The following is a 15,960-nucleotide window of genomic DNA, read 5'->3' on the forward strand; positions in this document are numbered from 1 at the left end:
CCTCTGATTCCCCATCTCTGATTCCGCACATCTGATTCCCTGCCTCTGATTACCCCCCTCTGTTTCCCCGCCTCTGATTCCCCGCCTCTGTTTCCCAATATCTAATTCCCCACCTCTGATTCCCCAACTCTGATTCCCCACCTCTGATTCCCCAGCTCTGATTCCCCGCCTCTGATTCCCCGCATCTGATTCCCTGCATTTGATTCCAAGCCTCTGATTCCCTGCCTCTGATTCCCAACCTCTGATTCCCAACCTCTGATTCCCCATATCTGATTCCCCGCCTCTGTTTCCCCGCCTCTGATTCTCCACCTCTGTTTCCCCATATCTGATTCACGGCCTCTGATTCCCCGCCTCTGATTCCCCGCCTCTGATTCCCTGCCTCTGATTCCCCATCTCCGATTCCGCACATCTGATTCCCTGCCTCTGATTCCCCGCGTCTGATTCCCCACCTCTGATTCCCTGCCTCTGATTCCCAACCTCTGATTCCCCACCTCTGATTCCCCATATCTGATTCCCCGCCTCTGTTTCCCCGCCTCTGATTCCCCTCCTCTGATTCCCCAACTCTAATTCCCCGCCTCTGATTCCCCAGCTCTGATTCCCCGTGTTTGATTCCCTGCCTCTGATTCCCTGCCCTGATTCCCCATCTCTGTTTCACCGCCTTTGATTCGCCACCTCTGATTCCCCATATCTGACTCCCCGCCTCTGTTTCCCCGCCTCTGATTCCCTGCCTCTGATTCCCAACCTCTGATTCCACACCTCTGATTCCCCATATCTGATTCCCCGCCTCTGTTTCCCCGCCTCTGATTCCCTGCCCCTGTTTCCCCATATCTGATTCCCTGCCTCTGATTCCCCAACTCTGATTCCCCGCCTCTGATTCCCCAGCTCTGATTCCCCGCCTCTGATTTCCCGTGTTTGATTCCCTGCCTCTGATTCCCCGTCTCTGATTCCCCATCTCTGATTCACCGCCTTTGATTCGCCACCTCTGATTCCACATATCTGATTCCCCACCTCTGTTTCCCCGCCTCTGGTTCCCCGCCTCTGAATCTCCATATCTCATTCCCCGCCTCTGATTCCCCACCTCTGATTCCCGGCCTCTTATTCCCAGCATCTGATTCCCGGCCTCTGATTCCCGGCCTCTGATTCCCCGCTTCTGATTCTGATTCCCTGCCTCTGATTCCCCATCTCTGATTCCGCACATCTGATTCCCTGCCTCTGATTCCCCACCTCTGATTCCCCATATCTGATTTCCCGCCTCTGTTTCCCCGCCTCTGATTCCCCGCCTCTGTTTCCCCATATCTAATTCCCAACCTCTGATGCCCCAACTCTGATTCCCTGCCTCTGATTCCCCGCGTTCTATTCCCTGCCTCTGATTCCCCGCCTGTGATTCCCCATCTCTGATTCACCACCTCTGATTCCCCACCTCTGATTCCCCATATCTAATTCCCCGCCTCTGTTTGCCCGCCTCTGATTCCCCGCCTCTGTTTCCCCATATCTGATTCCCCGCCTCTGAATCCCCAACTCTGATTCCCTGCCTCTGATTCCCCAGCTCTGATTCCCAGCCTTTGATTCCCCCCGTCTGATTCCCAGCCTCTGAATCCCCGTGTCTGATTTCCTGCCTCTGATTCCCCGCCTCTGATTCCCCATCTCTGATTCACAGCCTCTGATTCCCCACCTCTGATTCCCCATCTCTGATTCCGCACATCTGATTCCCTGCCTCTGATTCCCCGACTCTGATCCCCACCTCTGATTCCCAAGCTCTGCTTCCCCGCCTCTGATTCCCCAACTCTGATTCCCCGCCTCTGATTCCCCAGCTCTGATTCCCCGCCTTTGATTCCCCGTGTTTGATTCCCTGCCTCTGATTCCCCGCCTCTGATTCCCCATCTCTGATTCAACGCCTTTGATTCGCCACCTCTGATTCCCCATATCTGATTCCTCGCCTCTGTTTCCCCGCCTCTGATTCCCTGCCTCTGATTCCCCATCTCTGATTCCCCATCTCTGATTCCCCAATTCTGATTCCCCTCCTCTGATTCCCCGTGTTTGATTCCCTGCCTCTGATTCCCGGCCTCTGATTCCCCATCTCTGATTCACCGCCTTTGATTCGCCACCTCTGATTCGCCATATCTGATTCCCCGCCTCTGTTTCCCCGCCTCTGATTCCCCGCCTCTGATTCCCCATATCTCATTCCCCGCCTCTGAATCCCCATCTCTGATTATCGGACTCTGATTCCCCACCTCTGATTTCCGGCCTTTTATTCCCGGCATCTGATTCCTGCCTCTGATTCCCGGCCTCTGATTCCCTGCTTCTGATTCTGATTCCCTGCCTTTGATTCCCCATCTCTGATTCCGCACATCTGATTCCCTGCCTCTGATTCCCCATCTCTGATTCCCCATATCTGATTCCCCGCCTCTGATTCCCTGCCTCTGTTTCCCAATATCTAAGTCACCGCCTCTGATTCCCCAACTCTGATTCCCCACTTCTGATTCCCCAGCTCTGATTCCCCGCCTCTGATTCCCCGCATCTGATTCCCTGCATCTGATTCCAAGCCTCTGATTCCCTGCCTCTGATTCCCAACCTCTGATTCCCCACCTCTGATTCCCCATATCTGATTCCCAGCCTCTGTTTCCCCGCCTCTGATTCCCCGCCTCTGTTTCCCCATATCTGATTCCCGGCCTCTGATTCCCCGCCTCTGATTCCCAGCCTCTGATTCCCTGCCTCTGATTCCCCATCTCCGATTCCGCACATCTGATTCCCTGCCTCTGATTCCCTGCCTCTGATTCCCCGCCTCTGATTCCCTGCCTCTGATTCCCAACCTCTGATTCCCCACCTCTGATTCCCCGTGTTTGATTCCCCGCTTCTGTTTCCCCGCCTCTGATTCCCCGCCTCTGATTCCCCAACTCTAATTCCCCGCCTCTGATTCCCCATATCTGATTCCCCGCATCTGTTTCCCCGCCTCTGATTCCCCGCCCCTGTTTCCCCATATCTGATTCCCTGCCTCTGATTCCCCAACTTTGATTCCCAGCCTCTGATTCCCCAGCTCTGATTCCCCGCCTCTGATTCCCCGTGTTTGATTCCCTGCCTCTGATTCCCCTCCTCTGATTCCCCATCTCTGATTCACCACCTTTGATTCGCCACCTCTGATTCCCCATATCCTATTCCCCGCCTCTGTTTCCCCGCCTCTGATTCCCCGCCTCTGATTCTCCATATCTCATTCCCCGCCTCTGAATCCCCATCTCTGATTCCCGGACTCTGATTCCCCACCTCTGATTCCCGGCCTCTTATTCCCAGCATCTGATTCCAGGCCTCTGATTCCCGGCCTCTGACTCCCCGCTTCTGATTCTGATTCCCTGCCTCTGATTCCCCATCTCTGATTCCGCACATCTGATTACCTGCCTCTGATTCCCCACCTCTGATTCCCCATATCTGATTCCCCGCCTCTGATTCCCCGCATCCGATTCCCCATATCTGATTCCCCGCCTCTGTTTCCCCGCCCCTGATTCCAGGCCTCCGTTTCCCTGCCCCTGATTCCCCGCCTCTGTTTCCCCATATCTGATTCCCCGCCTCTGATTCCCAACTATGATTCCGCGCCTCTGATTCCCCGCGTTCTATTCCCTGCCTCTGATTCCCCGCCTGTGATTCCCCATCTCTGATAAACCACCTCTGATTCCCCACCACTGATTCCCCATATCTAATTCCCCGCCTCTGTTTGCCCGCCTCTGATTCCCCGCCTCTGTTTCCCCATATCTGATTCCCCGCCTCTGAATCCCCAACTCTGATTCCCTGCCTCTGATTCCCCAGCTTCATTCCCCGCCTTTGATTCCCCCCGTCTGATTCCCAGCCTCTGAATCCCCGCCTCTGATTCCCCGCCTCTGTTTCCCCATATCTGATCCCCGCCTCTATTTGCCCGCCTCTGATTCCCCGCCTCTGTTTCCCCATATCTGATTCCCCGCCTCTGAATCCCCAACTCTGATTCCCTGCCTCTAATTTCCCATGTCTGATTCCCCGCCTCTGATTCCCCACGTCTGATTACCGGCCTCTGATTCCCCGCCTCTGATTCCCCATCTCTGATTCACAACCTCTGATTCCCCACCTCTGATTCCCCATATCTGATTCCCCGCCTCTGTTTCCCCGCCTCTGATTCCCCACCTCTGATTCCCAATATCTGATTCCCCGCCTCTGATTCCCCACCTCTGATTCCCCGCCTCTGATTCGCCAGCTATGATTCCCCGCCTCTGATTCCCCGCGTCTGATTCCCTGCCTCTGATTCTCCGCCTCTGATTCCACATCTCTGAATCACCACCGCTGATTCCCCGCGTCTGATTCCCCGCCTCTGATTCCCCATCTCTGATTCCCCATCTCTGATTCCCCAATTCTGATTCCCCGCCTCTGATTCCCCAGCTCTGATTCCTCGCCTCTGATTCCCTTCTTCTGATTCCCAACCTCTGATTCCCCACCTCTGATTTCCCATAATGATACCCTGCGTCTGATTCCCCACCTCTGATTCCCCATATCTGATTCCCCGCCTCTGTTTCCCCGCCTCTGATTCCCCCCTCTGTTTCCCCGTATCTGATCCCCGCCTCTATTTGCCCGCCTCTGATTCCCCGCCTCCGTTTCCCCATATCTGATTCCCCGCCTCTGAATCCCCAACTCTGATTCCCTGTCTGTAATTTCCCATGTCTGATTCCCCGCCTCTGATTCCCCGCGTCTGATTACCGGCCTCTGATTCCCCGCCTCTGATTCCCCATCTCTGATTCACAACCTCTGATTCCCCACCTCTGATTCCCCATATCTGATTCCCCGCCTCTGTTTCCCCGCCTCTGATTCCCCACCTCTGATTCCCAATATCTGATTCCCCACCTCTGATTCCCCAGCTCTGATTCCCCGCCTCTGATTCCCCGCATCTGATTCCCTGCAACTGATTCCAAGCCTCTGATTCCCTGCCTCTGATTCCCAACCTCTGATTCCCAACCTCTGATTCCACACCTCTGATTCCCCATATCTGATTCCCCGCCTCTGTTTCCCCGCCTCTGATTCCCCGCCTCTGATTCCCCATATCCCATTCCCCGCCTCCAATTCCGCATCTCTGATTCCCAACCTCTGATTCCCCACCTCTGATTCCCCATATCTGATTCCCCGCCTCTGTTTCCCCGCCTCTGATTCCCCGCCTCTGTTTCCCCATATCTGATCCCCCCTCTATTTGCCCGCCTCTGATTCCCCGCCTCTGTTTCCCCATATCTGATTCCCCGCCTCTGAATCCCCAACTCGGATTCCCTGCCTCTAATTTCCCATGTCTGATTCCCCGCCTCTGATTCCCCACGTCTGATTACCGGCCTCTGATTCCCCGCCTCTGATTCCCCATCTCTGATTCACAACCTCTGATTCCCCACCTCTGATTCCCCATATCTGATTCCCCGCCTCTGTTTCCCCGCCTCTGATTCCCCACCTCTGATTCCCAATATCTGATTCCCCGCCTCTGATTCCCCACCTCTGATTCCCCGCCTCTGATTCGCCAGCTATGATTCCCCGCCTCTGATTCCCCGCGTCTGATTCCCTGCCTCTGATTCCCCGCCTCTGATTCCACATCTCTGATTCACCACCGCTGATTCCCCGCGTCTGATTCCCCGCCTCTGATTCCCCATCTCTGATTCCCCATCTCTGATTCCCCAATTCTGATTCCCCGCCTCTGATTCCCCAGCTCTGATTCCTCGCCTCTGATTCCCTTCCTCTGATTCCCAACCTCTGATTCCCCACCTCTGATTTCCCATAATGATTCCCTGCGTCTGATTCCCCACCTCTGATTCCCCATATCTGATTCCCCGCCTCTGTTTCCCCGCCTCTGATTCCCCCCTCTGTTTCCCAGTATCTGATCCCCGCCTCTATTTGCCCGCCTCTGATTGCCCGCCTCTGTTTCCCCATATCTGATTCCCCGCCTCTGAATCCCCAACTCTGATTCCCTATCTCTAATTTCCCATGTCTGATTCCCCGCCTCTGATTCCCCGCGTCTGATTACCGGCCTCTGATTCCCCGCCTCTGATTCCCCATCTCTGATTCACAACCTCTGATTCCCCAACTCTGATTCCCTATATCTGATTCCCCGCCTCTGTTTCCCCGCCTCTGATTCCCCACCTCTGATTCCCAATATCTGATTCCCCGCCTCTGATTCCCCACCTCTGATTCCCCGCCTCTGATTCGCCAGCTATGATTCCCCGCCTCTGATTCCCCGCGTCTGATTCCCTGCCTCTGATTCCCCGCCTCTGATTCCACAACTCTGATTCACCACCGCTGATTCCCCGCGTCTGATTCCCCGCCTCTGATTCCCCATCTCTGATTCCCCATCTCTGATTCCCCAATTCTGATTCCCCGCCTCTGATTCCCCAGCTCTGATTCCTCGCCTCTGATTCCCTTCCTCTGATTCCCAACCTCTGATTCCCCACCTCTGATTTCCCATATTGATTCCCTGCGTCTGATTCCCCGCCTCTGATTCCCCAACTCTGATTCCCCGCCTCTGATTCCCCAGCTCTGATTCCCCGCCTCTGATTCCCCGTGTTTGATTCCCTGCCTCTGATTCCCGGCCTCTGATTCCCCATCTCTGATTCACCGCCTTTGATTCGCCACCTCTGATTCCCCAAATCTGATTCCCCGCCTCTGTTTCCCCGCCTCTGATTCCCCGCCTCTGAATCCCCATCTCTGATTCCCGGACTCTGATTCCCCACCTCTGATTCCCGGCCTCTTATTCCCGGCATCTGATTCTGGCCTCTGATTCCCGGCCTCTGATTCCCTGCTTCTGATTCTGATTCCCTGCCTCTGATTCCCATCTCTGATTCCGCACATCTGATTCCCTGCCTCTGATTACCCCCCTCTGTTTCCCCGCCTCTGATTCCCCGCCTCTGTTTCCCAATATCTAAGTCCCCGCCTCTGATTCCCCAACTCTGATTCCCCACCTCTGATTCCCCAGCTCTGATTCCCCGCCTATGATTCCCCGCATCTGATTCCCTGCATCTGATTCCAAGCCTCTGATTCCCTGCCTCTGATTCCCAACCTCTGATTCCCCACCTCTGAATCCCCATATCTGATTCCCCGCCTCTGTTTCCCCGCCTCTGATTCCCCACCTCTGTTTCCCAATATCTGATTCCCGGCCTCTGATTCCCCGCTTCTGATTCCCCGCCTCTGATTCCCTGCCTCTGATTCCCCATCTCCGATTCCGCACATCTGATTCCCTGCCTCTGATTCCCCGCCTCTGATTCCCCGCCTCTGATTCCCTGCCTCTGATTCCCAACCTCTAATTCCCCACCTCTGATTCCCCATATCTGATTCGCCGCCTCTGTTTCCCCACCTCTGATTCCCCTCCTCTGATTCCCCAACTCTAATTTCCCGCCTCTGATTCCCCAGCTCTGATTCCCCGTGTTTGATTCCCTGCCTCTGATTCCCTGCCCTGATTCCCCATCTCTGTTTCACCGCCTTTGATTCGCCACCTCTGATTCCCCATATCTGATTCCCCGCCTCTGTTTCCCCGCCTCTGATTCCCTGCCTCTGATTCCCAACCTCTGATTCCCCATATCTGATTCCCCGCCTCTGTTTCCCCGCCTCTGATTCCCTGCCCCTGTTTCCCCATATCTGATTCCCTGCCTCTGATTCCCCAACTCAGATTCCCCGCCTCTGATTCCCCAGCTCTGATTCCCCGCCTCTGATTTCCCGTGTTTGATTCCCTGCCTCTGATTCCCCGCCTCTGATTCCCCATCTCTGATTCACCGCCTTTGATTCGCCACCTCTGATTCCACATATATGATTCCCCACCTCTGTTTCCCCGCCTCTGATTCCCCGCCTCTGATTCTCCATATCTCATTCCCCGCCTCTGAATCCCCATCTCTGATTCCCGGACTCTGATTCTCCACCTCTGATTCCCGGCCTCTCATTCCCAGCATCTGATTCCCGGCCTCTGATTCCCGGCCTCTGATTCCCCGCTTCTGATTCTGATTCCCTGCCTCTGATTCCCCATCTCTGATTCCGCACATCTGATTCCCTGCCTCTGATTCCCCACCTCTGATTACCCATATCTGACTTCCCGCCTCTGTTTCCCCGCCTCTGATTCCCCGCCTCTGTTTCCCCATATCTAATTCCCAACCTCTGATGCCCCAACTCTGATTCCCTGCCTCTGATTCCCCGCGTTCTATTCCCTGCCTCTGATTCCCCGCCTGTGATTCCCCATCTCTGATTCACCACCTCTGATTCCCCACCTCTGATTCCCCATATCTAATTCCCCGCCTCTGTTTGCCCGCCTCTGATTCCCCGCCTCTGTTTCCCCATATCTGATTCCCCGCCTCTGAATCCCCAACTCTGATTCCCTGCCTCTGATTCCCCAGCTCTGATTCCCCGCCTTTGATTCCCCCCGTCTGATTCCCAGCCTCTGAATCCCCGTGTCTGATTTCCTGCCTCTGATTCCCCACCTCTGATTCCCCATCTCTGATTCACAGCCTCTGATTCCCCACCTCTGATTCCCCATCTCTGATTCCGCACATCTGATTCCCTGCCTCTGATTCCCCGCCTCTGTTTCCCCATATCTAATTCCCAACCTCTGATGCCCCAACTCAGATTCCCTGCCTCTGATTCCCCGCGTTCTATTCCCTGCCTCTGATTCCCCGCCTGTGATTCCCCATCCCTGATTCACCACCTCTGATTCCCCACCTCTGATTCCCCATATCTAATTCCCCGCCTCTGAATCCCCAACTCTGATTCCCTGCCTCTGATTCCCCAGCTCTGATTCCCCGCCTTTGATTCCCCCCGTCTTATTCCCAGCCTCTGAATCCCCGTGTCTGATTTCCTGCCTCTGATTCCCCACCTCTGATTCCCCATCTCTGATTCACAGCCTCTGATTCCCCACCTCTGATTCCCCATCTCTGATTCCGCACATCTGATTCCCTGCCTCTGATTCCCCGACTCTGATCCCCACCTCTGATTCCCAACCTCTGATTCCCCACCTCTGAATCCCCATATCTGATTCCCTGCCTCTGATTCCCCGCCTCTGATTCCCTGCCTCTGATTCCCCGCCTCTGATTCCCCAGCTCTGATTCCCCGCCTCTGAATCCCCAACTCTGATTCCCTGCCTCTAATTCCCTGCCTCTGATTCCCTGCCTCTGATTCCCAACCTCAGATTCCCCACCTCTGAGTCCCCATATCTGTTTCCCCGCCTCTGTTTCCCCGCCTCTGATTCCCCGCCTCTGATTCCCAGGCTCTGATTCTCCGCCTCTGATTCCCCGCCTCTGGTTCCCCGCCTCTGATTCGCTGCCTCTGATTCCCCATCTCTGATTCCGCACATCTGATTCCCTGCCTCTGATTCCCCGCCTCTGACTCCCCGCCTCTGATTCCCTGCCTCTGTTTCCCAACCTCTGATTCCCCACCTCTGATTCCCCATATCTGATTCCCCACCTCTGTTTCCCTGCCTCTGATTCCCCACCTCTGTTTCCCCATATCTGATATCCCGCCTCTGATTCCCCAACTCTGATACCCCGCATCTGATTCCCCAGCTCTGTTTCCCCGCCTCTGATTCCCCGCCTCTGATTCCCAGGCTCTGATTCTCCGCCTCTGATTCCCCGCCTCTGATTCCCCATCTCTGATTCACCGCCTTTCATTCGCCACCTCTGATTCCCCATATCAAATTCCCCGCCTCTGTTTCCCCGCCTCTGATTCCCCGCCTCTGTTTCCCCATATCTGATTCCCCACCTCTGATTACCCATATCTGATTCCCCGCCTCTCTTTCCTCGCCTCTGATTCCCCGCCTCTGATTCCCCATATCTGATTCCCCATATCTGATTCCCCGCCTCTGATTCCCCGCCTCTGTTTCCCCATATCTGATTCCCCACCTCTGATTCCCCATATCTGATTCCCCGCCTCTCTTTCCGCGCCTCTGATTCCCTGCCTCTGATTCCCCATATCTGATTCCCCGCCTCTGTTTCCCCATATCTAATTCCCCGCCTCTGATTCCCAAACTCTGATTCCCCGACTCTGATTCCCCAACTCTGATTCCCCGCCTCTGATTCCCCACATCTGATTCCCTGCCTCTGATTCCCCGCCTCCGATTCCCTGCCTCTGATTCCCAACCTCTGATTCCCCACCTCTGAATCCCCATATCTGATTCCCTGCCTCTGATTCCCCCTCTCTGATTCCCTGCCTCTGATTCCCCGCCTCTGATTCCCCAGCTCTGATTTCCCGCCTCTGAATCCCCAACTCTGATTCCCTGCCTCTGATTCCCCAGCTCTGATTCCCCGCCTCTGATTCCCCAGCTCTGATTCCCTGCCTCTGATTTCCCGCCTGTGATTCCCCATCTCTGATTCACAACCTCTGATTCCCCACCTCTGATTCCCCATATCTGATTCCCCGCCTCTAATTCCCCGCCTCTGTTTCCCCATATCTGATTCCACGCCTCTGAATCCCCGCCTCTGGTTCCACGGCTCTGATTCGCTGCTTCTGATTCCCCATCTCTGATTCCGCACATCTGATTCCCTGCCTCTGATTCCCCGCCTCTGACACCCCGCCTCTGATTCCCTGCCTCTGTTTCCCAACCTCTGATTCCCCATATCTGATTCCCCACCTCTGAATGCCCGCCTCTGGTTCCCCGCCTCTGATTCGCTGCCTCTGATTCCCCATCTCTGATTCCGCACATCTGATTCCCTGCCTCTGATTCCCCGCCTCTGATTCCCCATCTCTGATTCCCCACCTCTGAATCCGCGTGTCTGATACCCAGCCTCTGATACCCCGCCCCTGATTCCCCACCTCTGATTCCCCATATCTGATACCCCGCCTCTGTTTCTGCGCCTCTGATTCCCCGCCTCTGATTCCCCGCCTCTGCTTCCCCATATCTGATTCCCCGCCTCTGATTCCCCAGATCTGATTCCCCGTGTTTGATTCCCCGCCTCTGATTCGCCATCTCTGATTCCCGGCCTCTGATTCCCGGCCTCTCATTCCCGGCCTCTGATTCCCGGCCTCTGATTCCCCGCCTCTGGTTCCCCGCCTCTGATTCGCTGCCTCTGATTCCCCATCTCTGATTCCGCACATCTGATTCCCTGCCTCTGATTCCCCGCCTCTGACTCCCCGCCTCTGATTGTCTGCCTCTGTTTCCCAACCTCTGATTCCCCACCTCCGATTCCCCATATCTGATTCCCCACCTCTGTTTCCCTGCCTCTGATTCCCCACCTCTGTTTCCCCATATCTGATTCCCCGCCTCTGATTCCCCAACTCTGATTCCCCACCTCTGATTCCCCAGCTCTGATTTCCCACCTCTGATTCCCCGTGTTTGATTCCCTGCCTCTGATTCCCCGCCTCTGATTCCCCATCTCTGATTCACCGCCTTTGATTCGCCACCTCTGATTCCCCATATCTGATTCCCCACCTCTGTTTCCCCGCCTCTGATTCCCCGCCTCTGATTCTCCACATCTCATTCCCCGCCTCTGAATCCCCATCTCTGATTCCCGGACTCTGATTCCCAACCTCTGATTCCCGGCCTCTTATTCCCAGCATCTGATTCCAGGCCTCTGATTCCCCGCCTCTGATTCCCCAGCTCTGATTCCCGGCCTCTGATTCCCCATCTCTGATTCACCGCCTTTGATTCGCAACCTCTGATTCCCCATATCTGATTCCCCGCCTCTGTTTCCCCGCCTCTGATTCCCCGCCTCTGATTCCCCATATCTCATTCCCCGCCTCTAAATCCCCATCTCTGATTCCCGGACTCTGATTCCCCACCTCTGATTCCCGGCCTCTTATACCCGGCATCTGATTCCGGCCTCAGATTCCCGGCCTCTGATTCCCTGCTTCTGATTCTGATTCCCTGCCTCTGATTCCCCATCTCTGATACCGCACATCTGATTCCCTACCTCTGATTCCCCACCTCTGATTCCCCATATCTGATTCCCCGCCTCTGTTTGCCCGCCTCTAATTCCCCGCCTCTGTTTCCCCATATCTGATTCCACGCCTCTGAATCCCCGCCTCTGGTTCCCCGCCTCTGATTCGCTGCTTCTGATTCCCCATCTCTGATTCCGCACATCTGATTCCCTGCCTCTGATTCCCCGCCTCTGACACCCCGCCTCTGATTACTTGCCTCTGTTTCCCAACCTCTGATTCCCCATATCTGATTCCCCACCTCTGAATGCCCGCCTCTGGTTCCCCGCCTCTGATTCGCTGCCTCTGATTCCCCATCTCTGATTCCGCATATCTGATTCCCTGCCTCTGATTCCCCGCCTCTGATTCCCCATCTCTGATTCCCCACCTCTGAATCCGCGTGTCTGATACCCAGCCTCTGATACCCCGCCCCTGATTCCCCACCTCTGATTCCCCATATCTGATACCCCGCCTCTGTTTCTGCGCCTCTGATTCCCCGCCTCTGATTCCCCGCCTCTGTTTCCCCATATCTGATTCGCCGCCTCTGATTCCCCAACTCTGATTCCCCGCCTCTGATTCCCCAGATCTGATTCCCCGTGTTTGATTCCCCGCGTCTGATTCCCCATCTCTGATTCCCGACCTCTGATTCCCGGCCTCTCATTCCCGGCCTCTGATTCCCGGCCTCTGATTCCCCGCCTCTGGTTCCCCGCCTCTGATTCGCTGCCTCTGATTCCCCATCTCTGATTCCGCACATCTGATTCCCTGCCTCTGATTCCCCGCCTCTGACTCCCCGCCTCTGATTCCCTGCCTCTGTTTCCAAACCTCTGATTCCCCACCTCTGATTCCCCATATCTGATTCCCCACCTCTGTTTCCCCGCCTCTGGTTCCCCGCCTCTGATTCGCTGCCTCTGATTCCCCATCTCTGATTCCGCACATCTGATTCCCTGCCTCTGATTCCCCACCTCTGATTCCCATCTCTGATTCCCCGCCTCTGAATCCCCGTGTCTGATACCCAGCCTCTGATACCCCGCCCCTGATTCCCCACCTCTGATTCACCATATCTGATACCCCGCCTCTGTTTCTGCGCCTCTGATTCCCCGCCTCTGATTCCCCGCCTCTGCTTCCCCATATCTGATTCCCCGCCTCTGATTCCCCAGATCTGATTCCCCGTGTTTGATTCCCCGCCTCTGATTCGTCATCTCTGATTCCCGGCCTCTGATTCCCGGCCTCTCATTCCCGGCCTCTGATTCCCGGCCTCTGATTCCCCGCCTCTGGTTCCCCGCCTCTGATTCGCTGCCTCTGATTCCCCATCTCTGATTCCGCACATCTGATTCCCTGCCTCTGATTCCCCGCCTCTGACTCCCCGCCTCTGATTGTCTGCCTCTGTTTCCCAACCTCTGATTCCCCGCCTCTGTTTCCCCATATCTGATTCCCCGCCTCTGAATCCCCAACTCTGATTCCCTGCCTCTGATTCCCCAGCTCTGATTCCCCGCCTTTGATTCCCCCCGTCTGATTCCCAGCCTCTGAATCCCCGTGTCTGATTTCCTGCCTCTGATTCCCCACCTCTGATTCCCCATCTCTGATTCACAGCCTCTGATTCCCCACCTCTGATTCCCCATCTCTGATTCCGCACATCTGATTCCCTGCCTCTGATTCCCCGCCTCTGTTTCCCCATATCTAATTCCCAACCTCTGATGCCCCAACTCAGATTCCCTGCCTCTGATTCCCCGCGTTCTATTCCCTGCCTCTGATTCCCCGCCTGTGATTCCCCATCCCTGATTCACCACCTCTGATTCCCCACCTCTGATTCCCCATATCTAATTCCCCGCCTCTGAATCCCCAACTCTGATTCCCTGCCTCTGATTCCCCAGCTCTGATTCCCCGCCTTTGATTCCCCCCGTCTTATTCCCAGCCTCTGAATCCCCGTGTCTGATTTCCTGCCTCTGATTCCCCACCTCTGATTCCCCATCTCTGATTCACAGCCTCTGATTCCCCACCTCTGATTCCCCATCTCTGATTCCGCACATCTGATTCCCTGCCTCTGATTCCCCGACTCTGATCCCCACCTCTGATTCCCAACCTCTGATTCCCCACCTCTGAATCCCCATATCTGATTCCCTGCCTCTGATTCCCCGCCTCTGATTCCCTGCCTCTGATTCCCCGCCTCTGATTCCCCAGCTCTGATTCCCCGCCTCTGAATCCCCAACTCTGATTCCCTGCCTCTGATTCCCTGCCTCTGATTCCCTGCCTCTGATTCCCAACCTCAGATTCCCCACCTCTGAGTCCCCATATCTGTTTCCCCGCCTCTGTTTCCCCGCCTCTGATTCCCCGCCTCTGATTCCCAGGCTCTGATTCTCCGCCTCTGATTCCCCGCCTCTGGTTCCCCGCCTCTGATTCGCTGCCTCTGATTCCCCATCTCTGATTCCGCACATCTGATTCCCTGCCTCTGATTCCCCGCCTCTGACTCCCCGCCTCTGATTCCCTGCCTCTGTTTCCCAACCTCTGATTCCCCACCTCTGATTCCCCATATCTGATTCCCCACCTCTGTTTCCCTGCCTCTGATTCCCCACCTCTGTTTCCCCATATCTGATATCCCGCCTCTGATTCCCCAACTCTGATACCCCGCCTCTGATTCCCCAGCTCTGATTCCCCACCTCTGATACCCCGTGTTTGATTCCCTGCCTCTGATTCCTCGCCTCTGATTCCCCATCTCTGATTCACCGCCTTTCATTCGCCACCTCTGATTCCCCATATCAAATTCCCCGCCTCTGTTTCCCCGCCTCTGATTCCCCGCCTCTGTTTCCCCATATCTGATTCCCCACCTCTGATTCCCCATATCTGATTCCCCGCCTCTCTTTCCTCGCCTCTGATTCCCCGCCTCTGATTCCCCATATCTGATTCCCCATATCTGATTCCCCGCCTCTGATTCCCCGCCTCTGTTTCCCCATATCTGATTCCCCACCTCTGATTCCCCATATCTGATTCCCCGCCTCTCTTTCCGCGCCTCTGATTCCCTGCCTCTGATTCCCCATATCTGATTCCCCGCCTCTGTTTCCCCATATCTAATTCCCCGCCTCTGATTCCCAAACTCTGATTCCCCGACTCTGATTCCCCAACTCTGATTCCCCGCCTCTGATTCCCCACATCTGATTCCCTGCCTCTGATTCCCCGCCTCCGATTCCCTGCCTCTGTTTCCCAACCTCTGATTCCCCATATCTGATTCCCCACCTCTGAATGCCCGCCTCTGGTTCCCCGCCTCTGATTCGCTGCCTCTGATTCCCCATCTCTGATTCCGCACATTTGATTCCCTGCCTCTGATTCCCCGCCTCTGATTCCCCATCTCTGATTCCCCACCTCTGAATCCGCGTGTCTGATACCCAGCCTCTGATACCCCGCCCCTGATTCCCCACCTCTGATTCCCCATATCTGATACCCCGCCTCTGTTTCTCCGCCTCTGATTCCCCGCCTCTGATTCCCCGCCTCTGTTTCCCCATATCTGATTCGCCGCCTCTGATTCCCCAACTCTGATTCCCCGCCTCTGATTCCCCAGATGTGATTCCCCGTGTTTGATTCCCCGCGTCTGATTCCCCATCTCTGATTCCCGACCTCTGATTCCCGGCCTCTCATTCCCGGCCTCTGATTCCCGGCCTCTGATTCCCCGCCTCTGGTTCCCCGCCTCTGATTCGCTGCCTCTGATTCCCCATCTCTGATTCCGCACATCTGATTCCCTGCCTCTGATTCCCCGCCTCTGACTCCCCGCCTCTGATTCCCTGCCTCTGTTTCCAAACCTCTGATTCCCCACCTCTGATTCCCCATATCTGATTCCCCACCTCTGTTTCCCCGCCTCTGGTTCCCCGCCTCTGATTCGCTGCCTCTAATTCCCCATCTCTGATTCCGCACATCTGATTCCCTGCCTCTGATTCCCCGCCTCTGATTCCCATCTCTGATTCCCCGCCTCTGAATCCCCGTGTCTGATACCCAGCCTCTGATACCCCGCCTCTGATTCCCCAGCTCTGATTCCCCGTGTTTGATTCCCTGCCTCTGATTCCCTGCCCTGATTCCCCATCTCTGTTTCACCGCCTTTGATTCGCCACC

This window comes from Narcine bancroftii, unplaced genomic scaffold, assembly GCF_036971445.1.
Source record: "Narcine bancroftii isolate sNarBan1 unplaced genomic scaffold, sNarBan1.hap1 Scaffold_160, whole genome shotgun sequence".
NCBI lineage: Eukaryota > Metazoa > Chordata > Chondrichthyes > Torpediniformes > Narcinidae > Narcine > Narcine bancroftii.